Raw genomic sequence first — 6000 nt, 5'->3', positions numbered from 1 at the left:
GACGCGAAGGGGTGTCGACGATGCACGTCGCGACGATGCTACGAGAAGCCGGTGTTCCGTCGGGCTGATCGATTGTTTTCGATAATTAATCGCGATTCCTGGGAGCAACGGCCTCCTGGGTATTATCGGTAGTCGGCTTTTCTCGCGATATTTCACGTGCGCCGCGGAAAATGCTACTCGTTAGCTCTGCCATGCCGCGGTAAGCGATCGCGTCGAGGCTGGTCCTTTCACGAAAGGATGGTCTGTCTCGGCGAGTCAAGTTCGGCGATAGAAAGTGCGCGGGATCGAGAGTGGCGTTTAGTCGAAGACGAAAATGGATTTTCGGTCGAGCACGATGGATGGCGCGTCCTCGCTGCGCTCGCCCTTCGAAGTCGAGCCAGCCACGAGCTTTACGTAACGGAACCGGGGCTTCTGCTGGGAATTACGCAGGCCGGCTACGCCGTCGCATTTTACCTACGCTCGAAAGTTGTTGTTCGCCTGCATCGAATACCCTGTGCGTTGCGTCAATGCCTTGGAAGCTATGGTTCGAGATGTCGATAGGGTGAAACGATAGCGAGATAACGAGAAGCGAATTATGTAAGGCGTTTCGAAGACGGAGAGAATGCGATTCCGATGCAAATGGAAATGAACAGGAGGCTTTTGGTAAACATACGCGTACGTCGTTCAGTTCGCGTTACGCAGTTATTCGAGTATCGATCGTCCGCGATATCTATCCAGGATCGTTTTCATCGAGCGTGCAGGAATTTTTCCTATAAAAATACGGTTTGTTCTTTTCGTCGGTGGTTTTTTGTATGATCGTCGCACGCGGAACGGTAGCGTATCGCGCGCTATTATCGCGTTCAAGAGAGCGTCGATTTTCCCGTAGTTTTGTTTCCGTCAAAAAAAGCGAACGAAAATCCGCGGATTACTCTCTACGATAATTCTCTTCCTGCTTTTCGTAGTCGTCGTCGATCTCTTCGACGGTCTCTTCGGCGGGCAAGGTAATTAGAACGAAAGAGGGCCGACCTTGACTTTTTGACGCGACGAGACGCGACGCGACGCCTCGTTTCCGCGAGTCCCGGCTGCTTCTCCTGTTCAACGCTCCGCGATTTAATTTCTATCGATGCCCGTACTCTCGTTAGGGAAACTTCAAAGGGTAGGTAGGTTAAACGAGGAACGACGGCCCGATTTTGTCTTTCGCTAACTTGTTGCGAGGCAATTTGGGATAACGAAATTACGCTCGAGGCAAACAGGATTTGTGAAAGGTCGAGTAATTTTCGCATTCGATGGAAGCTTTAATGTTCTCGTACTTGGCTTAATACCATTCGAGCGACGGCCTCTGTCGCTAATTTTCTTTTACGGTAGCAAGTACATCGTTTACGCCATCTCTTCCGCTAAAAAGTCATGTTTCGTTCGATTTCTAAATAAAATGTAACGAGAAGCAAAACACCAAGTACGATTTCCGTAATGATCGTAGTTGGTTTTAAAATTCTATGCAGCACAGTTGCTTCGTATTCTTCGAACATTCGCGCCTTGAAATACGAAATCGATAGGTATATAAATATAATAGTAAGGTATATATAGTAGGTAAGATTATTTTACTTCGTAATCAGTTCTATTTTAGCATTTCCGCGATATCGCAGCTGGCAACGTGGTTTAATAGAACAGCGAGCGTATATCCGAAAGATATACTACCGAGGGTTAATTCTCAATTGGCATATTGGAAGCGTTCTATTCGACCGCAGCCTCAAATTTTGTCGAGAATCGTGTGCCTAACTTTCACGTTTCCTTCCGTTGAATTTAACTAGCCTGTAGAAATTAGTGGAACTTTATACGAGTGGCAACGCGAGTAGAAGGAAGAACCTTGCTCGTTTGATTCCCTTTAATTTCATGGAGGTAGGAAAGTGCAGGGGTCAAGATCCGCGAAGCCCAGGCGGAGACGACTTCCGTAGCGCGAGAAAACTCGTCGAATCAATGAACTCCTCGAGCCAATAACAGGTCGAACAAACGCATGCAAGCTGTCATTCTCGAGAATGTTCACCGGTCGTTTTTTTTTTGTACTTTTGTTTTTTTAACATGTTTAATATTTAATACATGTTTTGCGGAAAGTCTCAAAAGTTTCGTTTTATCGATCGTACGAATCACGTAACTGAACATCCTTGTTCGAAGTTACTCAATTCGATTTATGTTACTATTTTACACCGTTTCAAAGGGTAATAGAACACGGAACTCCGCGTTCGCTCCGATTTCTGCAATTTTCGTGCTCGGCTCCTTTTCTCAGACCTTTCAAATTTCAGGTAATAGCGAATCGATCAACATCGACAGTTTATAGTTCGTTGGACAAATTTTTCTTCTTTAGTTTTCCTATTAATTTTTTAATTCGTTTGCGAAACGACACAAGTCAAAAATGCGTTTTTAAAGTTCCCTTCCGAGTCTGCACATTTCCCGATATCTGCGTAAAGGTTACCGTAAATCCACGTAAATTTAATAAAAAACGCGCGTTACGCTCGTTCACGTACGTACGTGTTTTATAAATGCTGCAACAATTTTTTAACATCCTGTGGAATATGCGCCATTCGTATATTAACGATGTTTCCGTTTCCTACGCGATTTTCATTTCGTACATACGTTTTGTTTGCGATTTGCAAATTTCTTGACATTTTTCATCCTCGTTATGTGTAGCATAGAACGTAGTACAGATTATCAAACATGTTACCTCGCAAAATTCCTGAAAGTATCTGAAAATCACCGCGCGAGTTGGTCCACTCTTACAAGGGCTGATATCAATTGAAAGTTCGCTATAGTTTGAACCACCGTTGACTGTATTCATCGGTGCGTACGTTAGTTTCACTCGTGAAAGACTCGGCGTACTTTTTCAGCGATCCAACGACACGGACGTTCACGCGTTCAGTCGCAGTTTGCCTAGCAGAAAATATAACGACGATAACAAAATTCTGGCGTATACACGAGTGCATATATAGACGCGCGGGTATCCAGGGACTTGCCGTATCAGCCGACGTGATTCGTGCATTCGGTGATTCGAGTGACGTGTGCCATCGCAGCACAGCGCGGAGATTAGGCTTTGTGCGCGAATTAGTCGGCGAAAAGATAAGCAAGGAAGGGAAAATGGGCGAAGGTGAACGACCGGAGACGAAGGTTAAGCACTGCTATCGTAAATAAGCACGCTGCGCTGCTTCGCTCGTCGCTGCATTTTCCTCCTCTGATATTTGGGAAATGCCCTGTCTCGGTGCGGACGACCAGTCAGAGGGATCGCTGCGATATGCTTGCTTGCCCTCTCTGCAGAGTTGGGTGTGTCCAGACTCGAGATCTCGCAATTTTTAAAATAAATCGTTGTTGCGACGAAACAATTTATCGTTTACCTTTACGGTATTTCATTTGTGCTATTTATATATCAAATGTAGCTTAATACGCAATGCGAAAATTTGGGATTTGCCGTAACTAATCGCAAATTCGATTCACAATTGGTACGACAAGAGATACTTTCGAACGACTTAAATTGTGCTTTTAAAACTATCCACGATAACATTATTGTTCATCGCGTTCCCGATAGCTTGGCGCAGCGCGCAAAAAGCAGGTGTCTAGACACTATCGAGCCATAGCTATATACGTCTTATTATGTACGTAGTCTTCTAAACTCGTGGCTTCCGCTAATGTTCTTTCGCAAAGTGCACTGTCCAGACTCTACACTCTAAAGTCTAATCTACGGTCTAGAGTCTAGAGTGTCGCTGTAAATTTTCATTCTTCACGCATGGCTCTGGCTTAAGAGGACTCGCCCTCATACTCGACCACACACACGTGTACTTACGTACTCTCTAGGCTTCATTCAGCTTTTCTGACGCACGTGTCTTACGAATCTCTATAACCTATCACGTTCATTCTGAAAAACTCTCTCACACGGTGCTCTATCGTTGGTTCCTTGAATTTTTTAAAAAATTATTTCTCTCCTTGGGAGAAAAAAATTACCTACCTCGATAAGCGCACATGGAGTCTAGAACATTTGCTATACGCGTGTCGTCGAAGGTAAAGTGGCATGTACGCGCGAAAAGCGCAATACGTATTACGATACATCGCGGATTAATTCGATTGACCGACTATCTTGCTACAAGTTTGTTGTATCTGCTGCACCCAAAAAGTACAGCGCTAAGAAAAGAAGAAAATACCGTTTACCTGGTCGATTTATTAGGGAGAAATGGGTATACAGAGAGCGGATTAGCTGGAAAATAATAACTTTTTTGCACCGATCATCGGTCGAATTCACGGCAATTGATCAACGTTTAAAGCAAACTCTCGTTTAAAAGGCAAATGCACGCGGTGCGGCCAGACTTTCGCGAGCACCGAAGAGCCGAATTTTTTTTCTTCGCGCTAGCGTTGTTCCTACGATCCGAAATGGATTTCACGGTAAAAGGGTTGGAAAGCATGATTCTAGCACAGAAGGAAGTTAGCAATGCAGAAAGCGTGTCCATACGGGATAAACGCAAATACAAGCAGTCCTCTTTTTTCCTCGCTATTCGGCATTCGTTTTTCCGATGCGACTCGTTCGCTACCTTTCAGCGATCGATTTCCTCGTTAATATGGAATCCAGACGAATGGTTTTCACATTTTTACAACTTTGAACTTTTTCACGATGCACGATCGATGAACAATGTGATTTTCTGGAAAATTGTAAAAAGGAAACGTGTAAACCGTGATATCTTACGGTTATCCTAGATAAGGTCATTTGTACAGAACGTACAAAATTACAGTATATATTATACGGTGTATATGTACATACAGAGTGGTTGGTATCTGGTGGTACGAGCGGAAAGGGTGTGATTCTACGCGAAAAAATAAGTCGAAAATATGGAATAAAAAATATGGAAAAAAAATTTTTCGTTCGAGGCTTTGTTTTCGAGAAAATCGACTCTGAATTTTTGCTCGGTACGCGTGCTGTACGTTATAACGGGTCTCGCTGTAGATCGTTGTCTCGATGGAAAAATTAAAAAAAAAATTAAAAATAATTTTTATTTTATATTTTCGACTTCTTTTTTCGCGTAGAATCACCCCCTTTCCGCTTGTACCACCAGTTACTAACCATCCTGTATTATGTTTACAAAATTTGATATTTTTGTGTGGATCGGTATATTCGAACGTTAGCCAGACAATACCATCGCGAACGTCCTCCATAGTATCGCATATTTTGAGGCTAGAAAATCTTTACAAAACGAGAGTTTTTCCCCTGTGTGGAAGGATTACAGAGCTGGTAGTGGGATTGGGAGTAGAACATGGCGGGGACCAGACGTACTGTTGTTAGGTAGGTAAACGTTTATTTACATCCGATTCTGCATATCGAAACGATGCTGAATCCGAGAGAGTTGTTTTTTAAATTGCGAAATGATGTTACGTTCATTCGGTGTAAAACACGATCAAAAACTTTCCTTGAAGTATTCAAATAAGGAAAGAATATAATTTGAATATGAAGCATAATTTCCGAAGCATCTAGCGAATAAACTTCGACAAACTAATTCAAGGGTAAAAGAAACTGCAGACAACGGACGTTGCGCTGGATGGACGAATCGTACGGAGCTTCATAAATAAAAATTTGCGGTAGAAACGATCGAAGTAAATTTGTTGCGAATCGCTGTGTGATGCAAGCGTGAAAGGAGGCAGTGGTTTTTGCAAAATGCAGCGGACCAGAAAGGCCAAGGACAGCGGAGAAGGACGGACAAGTTCAGGGATGTCGCGAGACACGAAAATAAGCAGATAAAATATTCAAGCTCCCAACTCGGAACCAGGCCAGGTTAATTCGAAAGATTCGTGAAAAATGTACGAAAGGTGCACGACTGGAACGATCACCTCTTTTTCGTAACTCGCGACAGCCTGCCGATAGCTAATCTGGAGTTTGCCAGGATTGGAAAAATCGAGAAGGTTGATCTTGTCGGACCTTGACATTTCTTCGATCTTCCAGGTTTTTCGGTGTCGTAGATATTTGTTTCATCACCGCCGTTTAGTCTCACGATGGTT

The 6000-nt window shown here is 43.5% G+C and overlaps 1 protein-coding gene across 15 annotated transcripts in view; it reads left to right on the top strand.

Moving 5' to 3' along the window:
- LOC100742314 overlaps positions 1-6000 on the top strand; it is a 189628-nt gene that overhangs the window by 79576 nt on the left and 104052 nt on the right. For 2 of the 15 annotated variants that reach the window (XM_033322225.1, XM_033322223.1), the window contains exon 1: positions 7-199. The exons of the other annotated variants lie outside the window; for them this stretch is intronic. The gene's annotated coding sequence lies outside the window, so the exon portion shown is untranslated. Of the gene's footprint in view, positions 1-6; positions 200-6000 lie in introns of those variants that run through there. 15 annotated transcript variants of the gene reach the window in all.

Source organism: Bombus impatiens, unplaced genomic scaffold, assembly GCF_000188095.3.
Source record: "Bombus impatiens unplaced genomic scaffold, BIMP_2.2 scf_0581, whole genome shotgun sequence".
Classification (NCBI taxonomy): domain Eukaryota; kingdom Metazoa; phylum Arthropoda; class Insecta; order Hymenoptera; family Apidae; genus Bombus; species Bombus impatiens.
Note: the sequence above shows the minus strand (reverse complement) of the source record. Positions and strands in the feature narration are given on the sequence as shown.